The sequence below is a fragment of the Furipterus horrens genome, unplaced genomic scaffold (genome assembly GCF_987537825.1).
Source record: "Furipterus horrens unplaced genomic scaffold, mFurHor1.1.pri manual_scaffold_13, whole genome shotgun sequence".
Classification (NCBI taxonomy): Eukaryota; Metazoa; Chordata; class Mammalia; order Chiroptera; family Furipteridae; genus Furipterus; species Furipterus horrens.
In genome coordinates, this window is record NW_028327183.1 from 53720724 (window position 1) to 53736147 (window position 15424).

General features: G+C 42.6%; 1 pseudogene; it reads right to left on the minus strand.

The window, feature by feature from the left end:
• Positions 1–2717: 2717 nt before the first annotated feature.
• LOC149995345 (uncharacterized) overlaps positions 2718–15424 on the minus strand; it is a 28038-nt pseudogene continuing 15331 nt past the window's right edge.

The following is a 15424-nucleotide window of genomic DNA, read 5'->3' on the forward strand; positions in this document are numbered from 1 at the left end:
GCTCGTTCCTGTGAAATGAGGTAGAGATGGATGCGGAATCATTGTTTTGTATTTTTGCTCAAGAGCAATTTACCTTCCAAAGTTTCAAAGTAGTTGAGTATATTATTTATTTAAAATAATAAAACCTCACTAAAATATGACGGTACAAAACATTTTAAACGTTTTAAAACTCCTAAGGAAAAGAGAAAGATGACCTTTATTGGAAATAACCTTTTAGATATTTCTGTAGCATGTACATTTAGTTTGTGATTGATCCCACACCTGCCAAGACCACCTTCAGCAGCTCTACAGCAGAGAATAGTAAATATTAACTTGCAGATTTCTTATTAAAATTATTTTTAAAGATTTTACTTATTTTTAGAGGTGCGAGGGAGGAAGACAGAGAGAGAAACTTCAATGTGTGGTAGGCTTTCTCACATCATGACATTTCTCTCCTCGCTCTCCCTCATTTCCCTTCTCTCTCTAAAAAAAGGAAAATCTTTTAAAAAATTAATGGTATAACAAATTCTATTGAAAATGTGAAACGTAGTGCTACTCTGTTTTTATTGTTCACATCAGGAAATAAGCATTCTTACCACGTCTATGGCAGTGGCACAGAACTTAGAAACACGCTCCTTTGACAGGATCCTTCTGGGAAGGGGTGTCTATTCAGTCCTGAATTAGAGACGGGGAGTAGGCTGTGTACCATCAGCAGGGCTGGTTAGTATGGTTTGTTTAGGGGTATATTGGGATGTCCTAGAAGCGCTATAGAAAGGGGGGTTAAGTATATATGTAGTGATGTACCAATGTGTAAAAAATGCCCAAGAATCTCTAGAAAAGAAGAGTGATGCAAGAAATATGCTGTTGGATTTCATAAATGCATTTAAAGAGAAAAAAAATCAGAGCTTTTCTGATTCAAAAATGTTAATAATTCTTCATACAATGGACAACTCAGAGTTAAAAACTAAATACTGGTTTCTATTACACTTATTGGTTTGAAATGTACATAAGAAATCTGGCCGAAAAGAAACCTCTCACAGACACAAAACACATAATGGTGATTTTCAGAGGGAAAGTGGGGAAGAGGCAAGTAAGAAAGGGTCAAGAAAAATGTTCATGGAAGTACACTTGACTTTGGATGGTGAACACACAATACAATATGCAGAGGATGTAATATAGAATTGTACCCCTGAAACCTACATCATTTTATTAACATATGTTACCCCCAAAAATTCAATAAAATAGTAACACATGAATGAAATGTTTATGAATCTCACCTCTTTAACACTAACCACTTTGTAATCACTGCACATCAAGTTCACAAAAGCTCAGGTGGTTATTTAGCACTTGCATTCAGAGGTATTTTCTTTTATTTTTTATAGATTTTATTTATCTTTTTAGAGAGCAGGGGAGGGAGAGAGGGTGAGTTATGCCAATGTGCCAGAGAAACATCCATCTGTAGCCTCACACACCCTAATCTGGGACTTGGCCCGCAACCCATGCCTTGACTGGGAATAGAACTAGCAACCTTTCAGTTCACAGGCCACCAGTCAACTAACTGAGCCACACCAGCCAGGGCAGATTCAGTAGGTGTCTTAAATAAAAATGGTTATCATTTAGCCAAGACATAGAAGCTATCACTATATGGGAGTTCAATATAAGAAGTAAGGATAGGGGTGTCTTAGATAAACACAAGGGTTAAATGTTCATGACCTTCGATCTGCAGGGAGATATTAAGAATAACACCAATACAACAAAAGAGAAAGATGAAATAAGATAAATCAGTCTTTGTCACAATTAATGCTGTGTAATGAAGGACAGTATCACAGAAGAAAATATAGTCTATCAAAGGGAGAAAATAATTGTAAGTCACAGATCTTGTGTCCATCCACAATATTTGACAAGTTCTTACAACTCATAACCAAAAACAAGACATCCAAATTAAAGATGTCAGTCTCTCATTTTATGTTCATCAGTATTTCGTTTCTCTAATCTGGTGCACGTATGTTGGGTGCAATAATATTTACAGGGATTATATCCTCTGGTTAAATTTATCCCTTAGTGATTATGACATATCTTCTTGCTTTTTATAGCCTGTTTTAAATTCTTTCATTTATTTAACATAAGTATGGCTACCACTGCATTTTAAAATTTACAGTTGCATGACATAACTTTTTTCTTCACATTTCTGTGGAGGATGAACGAAGATTAAAAACTTTACCAAATTTGTTACATTTCAGGACGTCTCTTCAATATAAATTGTCTGATGTTGAATGGAGATTGAAAATGGTTATAGATTTTATTTAAATTCTTTACATTTTTTGTTTCCCTCCAGCATCAATAATCCAATGTTGATGAAATTTTGAGGACAGATTAAAATCTTTGCCACATTCTTTACATTTAAGCGGTTTTCTTTACAAAATGAATACTCTCATGTTGAATAAGACAGTTCTGCTGATTTGAACGTTGCGCTTTTACAATATATTTATATGAATTCTCAACAGTATGAACGACTTGATGGGCCTTTAACTATTCAGGAGCGAATAAAAGTTCTAAAAGTAAGATGACATTGATGGTAAGGGCTGAGGACCACATAAAGGCTTGGCCACATTTCCTACATTTGCATGGCTTTTTACCATGTAAATGAATTCTCTCAAGTTGAATAAGGTTTTAGAAATCCCAGGAGGCTTTGCCAGATTTTATACTCCAGTGAAGCTTCTCTGCAATATAAATTTCCGCTATTTCCGCTGTTGATTAAGCATTGAGGATGGGCAAAAAGGATTACCACACTGTCCATATTTATAAGGTTTCTCTCAAGTATGAATTCTCTGATGCTAAGTAAGCTTTGAGGACACCCTAAAGGCTTTGCCACATTCTGTACATTTATAAGGCTTCTCTCCAGTATGAATTCTCTGATGCTCACTAAGCTTTGAGGACTCCCTAAAGGCTTTACCACATTCTACACATTCATAAAGCTTCTCTCCAGTATGAATTCTCTGATGTTCGCTAAGCTTTGAGGACTTCCTAAAGGCTTTACCACATTCCCTACATTTATAAGGCTTCTCTCCAGAATGAATTCTCTGATGTTCAGTAAGCTTTGAGGACTGCCTAAAGGCTTTACCACATTCTTTACATTTATAAGGCTTCTCTCCAGAATGAATTCTCTGATGTTCACTAAGCTTTGAGGACTGCCTAAAGGCTTTACCACATTCTCTACATTTATAAGGTTTCTCTCCAGTATGAATTTTCTGATGGTTTCTAAGAAATGATCACCCGAAGAAAGCTTTACCACATTCTCTACATTTATACGGTTTCTCTCCAGTATGAATTTTCTGATGGAGTCTCAGCACTGATGACCAGCGAAAGGATTTACCAAATTCTCTTCATTTATAAGGCTTCTCTCCAGTATGAATTTTCTGATGAATAATAAGGGTTGAGATCTGATAAAACACTTTGCCACATTCTCTGCACATATGAGGCTTATGTCCAGTATATATCTTATGATCTAAACTATGACATGAAAGCCAATTAGATGTATTCTCATATTCCTTACATTTATGCATTTCTCCTGTACAGATTTTCTGAACTCCATTTACACTAAATATTTTACTGATGAGTTTACCACACGCAAAACTTTTGTAAACTTCATTCCCAATAGCAATATTATTTTCTTCAGTACTACTTGAAGATTGCTTAAAACTTGTGACACATTTACGTCGTTTGTTTGTCTTCTCCACAACAGGAATAACATGAGGTGTATTGTGATTGGACATTTGGTCAAAGAGTTCTTCACCTTCACAGTGGTTCTCTGGAAGATGAGTAGTCTTGTTACAGAAACAGGGGAGTCCAAAAATCCCCAGAGTTTGCTGCTGGGGGATGGGGAGAAGTAAGCAGCTTTTCAAATGCTTCCACATGCCTGAGGCTGGTGGCTACTGTCTTTCTTATGCAAATGGCTTTAATGCATCCAAAGCCTCAGGCAGATGGGAGGAGTCTTGAACCAGGGGACAGTATGGAAAGCACACAGAGCCTACGTAAGGGTCTGTGAATGGTCAGAACTGTTTGCAACGCCCACTGCGTCAGATGACGCAGTCAGGGATATATAAGGAGCTGCAGACATTTTAGACTCAGACTCTCTCTGGCGCTCGGACTCTCTCTGGCTCTGGCTCGTGCTCTCACTCTGGGACTCTCGCTCTCTGGCTCGCACTCTGGCTCTGGCGCTCTGACTCTCGCTTGTGCTCTCACTCTGGGACTCTCTCAAGCTCTCATTTGGGCTCTGGCTCTCACTGGCGCTCTGACTCTAGCTCTCTGACTCGGGCTCTCACTTGCGCTCTGGCTCTGGCGCTCAGATTCTCTCTCTGGCTCTTGCTCGTGCTCTCTCTCTGAGACACTCTCGCTCTCTGACTCGGGCTCTCACTCGCGCTCTCGGGCTCTCGCTCTCTCGCTCTCCCGTGTGCTCCCTCCACGTGGCTTGGTGAAGGGGCCTTCTCCATGTGGCTTGGAGAAGGGGTCTCCGGGCTGCTTTAAGAGGCTCTCGCCATGCGGTTTTGAGGAGGAGAGGAGATCTGCGCGGTTTGCAGGAAGAAGGCAGTTTGCAAGGAGGCTGAGAATCCAGGCGGTCCTGCATTGAGAGCTGGAGGGCACCACAGCACAGAAAGGACCTCCCCAATCAGATCGAATGATTGGCAGCTGCTGGTAAAGCTGAACTGTGTTGGGAAAGTAGGGAAACGGTTTCTCTGACTTCCCTAAAACTAGCCTGGTTTGGAAGGGGGGGAGGCAAGGATATGTGTTTGTGGGTATTTTAAAGAGCATAAGACTTAACAACAGAAATCCACAAATAACTAAATCTATATAACTGTTAAATAAACAATTCTTTTTCTTTTCACCAAACTCTGGTATTGAGAGTTATAATTTTGGCGGCGGGCAATCGGGCCCCTAACTAAAGAGCCCGTGGGTTTGTTTTCAATTGGAGCAGCCCAGGGGTTCTGTAACAATTTGGCGACCCAGATGGGACGTTAATAATTGCCCGTGGCAGGTCGACCCACTTGGGAGACACCTTCTGAGGGTGCCGACCGCCTAAGTACGCCTGTGTGGTGAAAAGAAAACAGAACTGGGAAGAGATTAGAGAAGTAAGGTTGTTTGCTAAAAATTATTTCTGTGTATTTCTAAAATAATGGCATCGTGGATACTAGATTTGTTTGTCCGATTAGGAGAATTCCTGGACGTAAAAGAATTATGGATGCCAGAGTGGTATATATGTTTTCTAGTCCTTGGGATTGTTTTGGTTATAGCCATTAGCATGTATGTCTGGGTTAATAAGAGCAGTTCTGGGCAAGTCCCTGATGGCAGCCCACTGGAGAGAATTTTGGAAAATTGGGATATGTACTGTCGTTATCCTATGACTAAGAAAATATTAATTTATTATTGTAATACTGTTTGGCCTGAGTATGTTCTGGGTGGTAAGAAAAGGTGGCCTGTGAATGGTACCCTGAATTATCATGTCATTAAGCAATTGAAAAGGTACTGCCTGCAATCAGGAAATTGGGAAGATGTTTATTATCTAAATGCATTTGCAGAGTTGCATAATAAGACCTTAGCAGAAATGGAGGCCCAAATAATGGTGCAGAGGAAAAAAGAGGTCTCAAAGCCTTTTCCTGAGAGTCAAACGCCGGAAGAAAGGGAGAATGAGGAAGTAGCCCTCTTTAATTCTCTAAATCCGGGAGACAAAGGCCCTAATTTGGCGCCAAGCCAGGCACAGGTGGGGGCGGTTCAGGAGGCCATAGCTTCCGCAGCAGTGGCTCCACCTCCTCTGCAGGAGGCCCAGGCTTCCGAGGTGGCGGTTCCTGTGGCGCAGCGCCCTCTGCAGGCGGCCGCAGCTCCTGCAATGCCAGTGGCGATGGCACAGCACCCTCTGCAGGTCGAGGTTGCTTCCACCATGCCACTTCCAGAGACGGAAGTGGCTTCCGCGGTGCCTGCCCTTTTTCAAACTCAAGGGACTTCTCTCGCGCCACCCTTTTTGGAGCCAGCCTCTGAAGTGACTACAAAGTCAATGACTCCATCCTTACAGGAGAAGGAGAGGGTCTCCCCCGCCAGAACCCGCCAAGGAACTCAGTATAGTCAGGGGACCTCCCAATTCGGAGCAAGCCAATTCCCTCTACGGCAGTACCCAATAGGTGGAATAAATCAGCAAGGCCAGCCCTCTGGCTACTATTGGGCCCATACTCCGTTTTCCACTTCAGATTTGCTAAATTGGAAGAATTCTAACCCCTCATATAGGGAAGATCCTCAGAAGATGGTAGAGCTTGTTGCCTCCATTTTTGCCACTCATAACCCGAACTGGGCAGATGTACAGGCTCTCCTAAATATTCTTCTAACTGGGGATGAGAGGCGACTGGTTACAAGTAAGGCTAATGAAGAGGCTCAGCGTCTCCATGGAGAGGATCCCCATGGGACCCCCGACCCAACTGTGGCAATTCCTTGGACAGAGCCTAACTGGGACCCAAATGGTGGAGGCTTAGTTCCTTTGAAACACTACAGGAAGTGTATATTGGAAGGACTTAGAAAAGGGGTACCCAAGCCAAAAAGCCTGACTATGGTACAGACTATTCAGCAAAAACCAGATGAGGATCCTTCTGAGTTCTTAGAGAGGATCTATCAAGCCTATAGAAAGTACACTGATGTTGATCCACAGGCACAAGAGAACTTAAGAATGGTGAACATGACATTTATTGGGCAGAGTGCCCCAGATATTAGACGGAAACTCCAGCGTATAGATGGGGTATTAGGAATGAGCCCCTCTCAGTTAGTGGACATCGCATTTAAAGTTTACCATGCAAGGGGAGTAGAAAAGAGAAGACAGGACCTGATGTTCTTTAAAACAGGCTGGAGAGGCCAAAGGAAGAAACAGGACCCTAAAGAGAGGAGGAAAGAGCCATTGGGCAAGGACCAGTGTGCCTATTGCAGAAAGAAGGGCCATTGGAAGAATGAGTGTCCAGATCGTAAGAAGGGAAGTAGAAATGAGAACCCTTGCACCCATTCAGACCTGGGGACAGAGTCTTACTGAAGAACTGAAAGACGCAAGGTCCCGAACAGCAGCTGGCTGAACAATGGACTGGTCCCTATGATGTTTTGCTAACAACACATTCTTCGCTGAAGCTGGTAGGAATCAAGTCCTGGATACACCACACACGGGTAAAACGAGCACCGCCTGAGGAGGACACAGACCCTGCTGCTGTGACTGACACCGAAAGGGAAAGTTGGACCTGCACTCCAGAAGAAGATTTGAAATTACTCTTTCGAAAAAAAGGACAGTGAACTGAAACACAGATTTAAAATGTTTCTTTTGCTTTAGGCATGTGCTTGCAAATCTAGGGAATTTTAGCTGCCAAATATTGAGTTTGGGTAGAGTCCTTTACAGTGTGGAAAAGAATTGGAAATGGGTTATGGTTAAATCTGAATGGGTAAACATATAGAAAGGTTGTGAAAGTTTTTAAACCTGGGAAAAGGGAAACCTCAACTACTTGTGGTCTAATTGTATGGTTACTGTACCTCTGTATTGGCATTTAGCCATTGGGGACCTAGGAAAGGTCATTTGGAATTCCCTGTATTGGTTTGGCATTAGCCACTGGAGACCTATGTAAGGTCTAGAATTCTCTGAGGCCTTGGAAGGGTCTGGAATTCTTTGGTTTGGCATTAGCCATTGGTGACCTAGGAAAGGTCATCTGGAATTCCCTGGATTGGCATTTAGCCTTGGGACCTAGGAAAGGTCATCTGGAATTCCCTGTATTGGTTTGGCATTAGCCACTGGAGACCTATGTAAGGTCTAGAATTCTCTGAGACCTAGGATGTGTCTGGAATTCTCTGTATTGGTACTGGCCATATAATCTGAAAGGAAAATTGAGGTTTCCCAGAGAAAGTTAAAAAAAAAAAAACTTCACATGTAGGAAAGTGAACAAAAGAAAGTATAAGGCATGGAAATGCAATTTTGGGAATATTAGAAGGACAAGGATTTTCCTTCACACTGTGTATTTTTCTCCTACCTGATCCCTCCAGAATTTGGCAATTTAAAGGAGTAAGTAATTACATTAGGTTTCTTTGCATAAAACTAAAAAGACCAGTTGTTAATAAAGGTATTGTTAACCAAGACTTTGACTGGAATGACATGCCTGAAGGAGGCATGCTTAGGCTCTGGTTGTTACCAGAAAGCCCTGAGGAACTGGACTTGACTTTTGAAGCTAAGGAAAGCCCAGAAGGAAAAAGGCCTGACACCTTGGTTGGTTGTGCGGTTCATGGCAGTCTTTCCAGGGAAGGAACGAAGGTTGCTTTCCTGAAGGATGGATAGAAAGAACCTTAAGGCACAATGGAAAACCCAAAGGATTTGGGAAAGCAGGTGTTTGCAGGCAAGGCTGAATGGCAGGTATGTGGCTCAGCTTCTGTGCCCTAATGGGCAAACCAAAAGTCAACATGAAGGTTCCTTGTGTAAGTTCCAGCATAGTAGACTTAAAGATCATATGTGATCAATCACTGCTCTTGTTGTGTTTATGCAAATGAACAGGCTAAATTAAAAACTGGACTTAATGCAGTCCCTTTACTGGCAAGGAGGGTGATCTTAAGGAGAAAAATCATGACTTAAGAAAAATTGCAATGCTCAGTGCAGCTAACTGTCTATAAAGTTTGTTTTCCATTTGAAAGTTAAACCAAGTCTGTGACATTATCAAGAATGCTTTATTTACAGGCAAGAAGAATGTCAAGTGCCTTGCAACTGGATGTCTTAACAATAAGACAGTCTCTCAGATTTGAAGACTGGTTTGTCAATTGTGTTGTGCGATTTAACATGCATGTTCTTTCTGTTTTCATAGGGCATAAGCCTATGATCTCTACCTGAGTAATTATCTGTACATATAGGCCTCACTTAAGAAGCCCATCTGCATTGTCACCTCCTGAGACTCAACGGTTTGGCTGAACTAAGTGGCTGAGTTGGTGAAGTATGGGGTGGTCTGCAGGCTTCACTTTAAAACTGGTTTCTTTTCTGTCCTAATGGCTTGGACAGAAAGGGCCCAGAGGTCTGAGAGGGGGGAAATCCAAAATTTATACCCCTCAGCCCAAACTAAGTATAGTGGGCAAAAGGGCTTTGAACAGGTGTGATGTGCCCTGCACACCTTCCTCCAAAGAAGCCATTTCTTTTTCCTAACGTGGGACATTGAAAAATTAATCCCTGCCTTTTGTATATAGTAGTTATAGGTTGAATTGTTTTTTTTAACCCTGTTGCCAAATCTGTTGCCCTCAGAATATGACAAGAATGCCAGCTTGTCCAGCAGTACCAGCCCTTGGAAACCAAGCATGCTGCTACCCAGGAATAGCCAACTGACCTGGACTCTGCAAGATTCTTCCCCATGTGGGAAGGGCACCCTCCCCTACATCCCCACTCTTATTAGGGATTTCTAGACCCAAGGGTAGGTAGGACAACGACCACGTTCAGCAGGAAGCAGTTAGAGGAGCATGAGACCTTCGCCCATTGTCCTTTATAAGATTATAAAGGGTCTTAGTCTGAACGGGGGGAAACTGTTACAGAAACAGGGGAGTCCAAAAATCCCCAGAGTTTGCTGCTGGGGGATGGGGAGAAGTAAGCAGCTTTTCAAATGCTTCCACATGCCTGAGGCTGGTGGCTACTGTCTTTCTTATGCAAATGGCTTTAATGCATCCAAAGCCTCAGGCAGATGGGAGGAGTCTTGAACCAGGGGACAGTATGGAAAGCACACAGAGCCTACGTAAGGGTCTGTGAATGGTCAGAACTGTTTGCAACGCCCACTGCGTCAGATGACGCAGTCAGGGATATATAAGGAGCTGCAGACATTTTAGACTCAGACTCTCTCTGGCGCTCGGACTCTCTCTGGCTCTGGCTCGTGCTCTCACTCTGGGACTCTCGCTCTCTGGCTCGCACTCTGGCTCTGGCGCTCTGACTCTCGCTTGTGCTCTCACTCTGGGACTCTCTCAAGCTCTCATTTGGGCTCTGGCTCTCACTGGCGCTCTGACTCTAGCTCTCTGACTCGGGCTCTCACTTGCGCTCTGGCTCTGGCGCTCAGATTCTCTCTCTGGCTCTTGCTCGTGCTCTCTCTCTGAGACACTCTCGCTCTCTGACTCGGGCTCTCACTCGCGCTCTCGGGCTCTCGCTCTCTCGCTCTCCCGTGTGCTCCCTCCACGTGGCTTGGTGAAGGGGCCTTCTCCATGTGGCTTGGAGAAGGGGTCTCCGGGCTGCTTTAAGAGGCTCTCGCCATGCGGTTTTGAGGAGGAGAGGAGATCTGCGCGGTTTGCAGGAAGAAGGCAGTTTGCAAGGAGGCTGAGAATCCAGGCGGTCCTGCATTGAGAGCTGGAGGGCACCACAGCACAGAAAGGACCTCCCCAATCAGATCGGATGATTGGCAGCTGCTGGTAAAGCTGAACTGTGTTGGGAAAGTAGGGAAACGGTTTCTCTGACTTCCCTAAAACTAGCCTGGTTTGGAAGGGGGGGAGGCAAGGATATGTGTTTGTGGGTATTTTAAAGAGCATAAGACTTAACAACAGAAATCCACAAATAACTAAATCTATATAACTGTTAAATAAACAATTCTTTTTCTTTTCACCAAACTCTGGTATTGAGAGTTATAATTTTGGCGGCGGGCAATCGGGCCCCTAACTAAAGAGCCCGTGGGTTTGTTTTCAATTGGAGCAGCCCAGGGGTTCTGTAACAGTCTTACATTTATTATAATTTGATTGGTGGTTAACAGTATTCCAATTTTCAGTGCATTGATAACTTCCGTCTTCATTCCATGTATGCTGGTAATCCTTGAAGATAGAAAAGGCCTTTATGTCACTTTTAATTTCATTAAACATGTACATTATTCCCAATTAACTATTCTGTGGTACCTATTAAACCATGCTGAGTGCATCAAAAATCGCTCCCAAGTTCATACTATTTTATATATTGGAGTAAAATAAAACATTATTTCTCAATGAAGTATAATAATTCCTTAATAAAGGGTAGCCAAATGATTAATTTAAATTTCACATGGGCATTTGATTTCACTAGATATACATATTGTAGATTGAAAGTTGAATCACAGTCTTCATTTTACGACAACTGAAATATCATATCCACCATGAATTATGAGAGTTCATAGATTTTCAGAAAGCTTCTAGAAGGATATATACTTAGATAATGTTATCAGGCTTCCCATTTGGGAATTTGTTGATCTGCAAATGTCACTGCCTTAAAGTCGGAGTTTCGTCAAATATGTTTTATTTTTCACCTTTTTAGGTAACAAGAATTTTATTATGAATCTTCGGTAGGTTCAGTCCATTTTAACTTCTGCTTTCTTCTGACATACTTTCTTATCAGCCTTACACTACATTATCAAAGGCACACCTTTCATATCTTACCAGTATTATTCTAGAGAATAAATCTTCTATTTTTGGCTTTTGCAACAAGGCCTGGTTGTCTTCAGATGACATAGCTGAAAGACACAAAATAAAGCTTCACACATATGACACTCAGGTCAATGTCCATTGAAGTTATACAATTATTGAATATTTCTTTTTTCCCTCTATTACTCTAGTCCTATTTCCCCCTCATTTCTCTCTACCACCCAGTCCACTTACCCTGTCTCTCACAGTCATTCCCCACCCTAGTGTCCACGTCCATGGGTCATTTATACTAGTTCTTGGAATATACACTTCCCCTTCTTCCCCTGTTCTCACCACCTCCCCCCCTCTGACCACTGTCAGTCTGCTCCTTGTTTCTATGCTTCTGGTTCTTTTTTGCTCATTTGTTAGTTTTGTTCATTAGGTTTCTGTATTAGGTGAGATCAATGGTATTTCGTCGCTTAGCTTATTTTGTAAGCGTAATACTCTGCAGTTCCATACATGTTATTGCAAAAGGTAGGAGTTCCTTTTCTTTTTTTCTTCTCTGTAGTATTCCATTCTGTAAATGTACCACAGTTTTTTGATCTACTCATCTACTGAAGGACACTTAGGCTGTTTCCAGCACTTGGCTATTATGAGTAGTGCTGCTATGAACACAGGGGTGCAGAGGTTCTTTTGAATTGGTGTTTCAAGACTCTTTGGGTACAATCCTAGCAGTGGAATCACTGGATCAAAAGACACTTCCATTTTTAGGTCTTTGAGAAAACTGATATTGTTTCCACAGTGGTTACACCTGCCTGCATTCCCACCAACAGTGCACTAAGGACCTCTTTTTTCACATCCGCGCCAGCACTTGGTGATTGTTGATTATTGCCATTTTGACCGGTGTGAAGTGCTATCTCATTGTAGTTTTTATTTGCATCTCTCTGAGGGTAGTGTGAATATATTATATCTTCAAAATGTTAAATGTTCAAAGCAAGACCAAGAAAGATACAATGATTCAACGTTAAATAAAAGAAACAGACAGGTGCTTACACTTGGCAACCATACCGCTCACATCCCCTGGCACACAATGGCAGTATTATAACAAAACTCCCCAAAATTCCCAGTTTCTATTCTGAACAGATGGAGGGTACAATGGGTTTAATTATCTTGCTTTTTATCGCTGTTTTGAAATACGTTTTTCTGTTTTGCATGGCAGAGTGCTAAAGACACGTTAATACACATTGAATGCAGGGTGCATTAAAAAAAAGGAATTGAGTGATTGATCAAAGACCATAGAAACTGTAGGACTGAAGACCAATATCAAGTATATAAAAAAATGTAAGAATAAGACCTGATGAGATTTTTTTTTTTACACCATCAAAAGAAAAACTAAACCAAGTAAATATAGACACTGGGATTACAGAAACTATAAAAACTGTGGAAAATTAGGGCAAATACACAAGGGTGCAAAGCATATACTTTATCAGTGTTTTCATAATTATTTTCTATTTTTAGATTTTATCTACTTATTTTTAGAGAAAGGGGAAGAAAGGGATAAAGAGGGGAGAGAAAGATCAAAGTGTGACAGAACAGCATTCCCTCACTTTTTGCGGCTATAACTTTCTAGAACACCCCCCAACACGCGAAGTAGGAACATTACATTAATTTTACACTCTTAAACCTATGTAACTTTAACAACATACATATACAGTACTGCAAAATCTGCGATAAAAAATTAAATATAGAATTTCCAACCAAGATAGAGGCGTACAGACACGCTGCATCTCCCTCCACAACTAAGAAATACAACTACCTCAAAACTAGAAAGTCAGAAGTTCTAGAAAATCAAACTACATGGAAGTCCAGAAAACAAAGATATAAAGAAGAAATACTCATCCAGACAGGTAGGAGGGGCGGAGAGGACGCAGTGTGGTGATGGCGGCAGCAGCAGGCTGACATAAAGCACAGTCACACATTTTAAAAAGTCGGGAGGGACACCTGGGGAGCGTTTCCAGCTCCTCATAGGATCTCGCAGCTCTCGGTCCCACCACTGGGGAAAATCAAGCCTCATTGCTTCTGACTGTGCAGACCAGTGGGGGCTGGGCTGGAGGGAGAAACTGCCGATCTCTCAGCAGAGTCCGCTTGCTTAAAGGACCTCCACAGTCCTAGAACGTCCGCAGACCCACCCCCTCTGGGAATGAAGGCCAGGACAGCAGTAGAGAGGCGCCAGTCCAGTGCAGAATTGGGAGAGGTGCCTGGAAAAGGGGCGAGTGTTGGGCAGACGGCATTGTTCCACCTCGGACCCCTTCCCCATATATAGCGCCACAACGTGGTGAAACAGGTCGCCCTGTACTGAGGAATCCCTAAGGCTCCGCCCCTTACAACATAACAAGAGTGACAGCTCTACCTGGAACGTGGAGGCAAACAAACACAGGAGCCTGTCAGAATGTGGACACAGAGAAGTAGGGCCTAAAAGGGGAATGGATCAAGGTTCCACTGGGAGAACTAAGCGACGAGGAGATAGCCAACCTAACAGATGTGGAGACAGACAATCTAACAGACGCAGAATTAAAAACACTGGTGATAAAGATGCTCACAGGCTTGTCAGATATGCTTGACTATGGCAAACACATAAGATAGGAAATGAAAGCTATATTAAGTGAAATGAAGAAAAATCCACACAAAGCCAATGCTGAAGGGAAGGAAATCGGGGTTCAAATCAATGATTTGGAACATAACGAAGAAAAAAGCAGTCAACCAGTGCAGAATGAGTAAGCAAGAATTGAAAAAAATATGGAAAACTTCCCAAATTTTGTGAGGGAGATGGACATACAGGTCTGGGAAGCACGAAGGGTCCCAGCCGAGCTGGACCCGGAGGGGACCACACCAGGATGCATCATGACTGAGATGCCAAAGGTGAAATATAAAGACAGAGTCCTGGGGGCAGCAAGAGAGAGGCAGAGAGTTGTCTACAGCGAGGTGCCTATAGGATTACCAGCTGATTTCTCAGGGGACACTTTGCAGGCAGGAAGGGACTGGCAAGCAGTATTCCATGTGATGAAAGGCAACCTGCAACCAGTATTCCTCTATCCAGCAAAGCTATCATTTGGAATGGAAGGGGAGATGAAGTGCTTCTCAGACAAGGTAAAGCTAAAGGAGTTCATCATCACCTAGCCATTATTATATGAAATGTCCAAGGGACTTAAAAAAAAGAAGATCAAAACTATGAACACTAAAATGACAACAAACTCACAACTATCAACAACTGAATCTAAAAAATAAAAACAATATCCAACTAAGGGATCCAGAATAGGAACAGAATCGTAGGTATGGGGATCATGTGGAGGGTTATCAGCTGCAAGGGGGGAGGTGGAGAAATGGGGATATGGTGCAGGGATTAAGAATCATAATTGATTGGTTAAAATAAACAGGGGGGAGTTAAGAATAATATAGGAAAAGGTGAAACCAAATAACTTATATGCACAACCCATGGACATCAACTAAGGGGGTTGGGATTGCTGGAGGGAAGCGGAGTACTGGGAAGAGGGGAGCAAAGGGGAAAGAATTGGAAATACTGTAATAACATAATCAATAAAATAAACCATTAAATAAATAAATAAATACTAGAGACAACTAGAAGTTCCAGAAAATCGAGCTGCATGGAAGTTCGACAGAGATATAAAGAAGAAATATTCATTAAGACAGGTAGGAGGGGTGGAGCCAGAATTGAGAGGAAACACTGTGGCAGGGGCATCAGCAACAGTGACAGCAGACACAGGCCAGCAGAAAGCATGGTCACATGTTTTAAAAAGTTGGGAGGGACACCTGCGGAGTGCTCCCAGCACCAGAACGGACCATGCAGCTCACTGTTCCAGCGCTGGGGAAAATAAAGCCTCATTACTTCTGACTGTGAAAACCCTTGCGGGTGAGGGCAGAGAAAGAAACTACTGGTCTCTCAGCAGAGTCCACTTGTTTAGAGGCCCCGACAGTCCTAGAATGTTCACAGAACCACCCACTCCAGGGTCGATGGCCAGGGCAACAGCTGGAAGGGAACGAGTCCCATAGG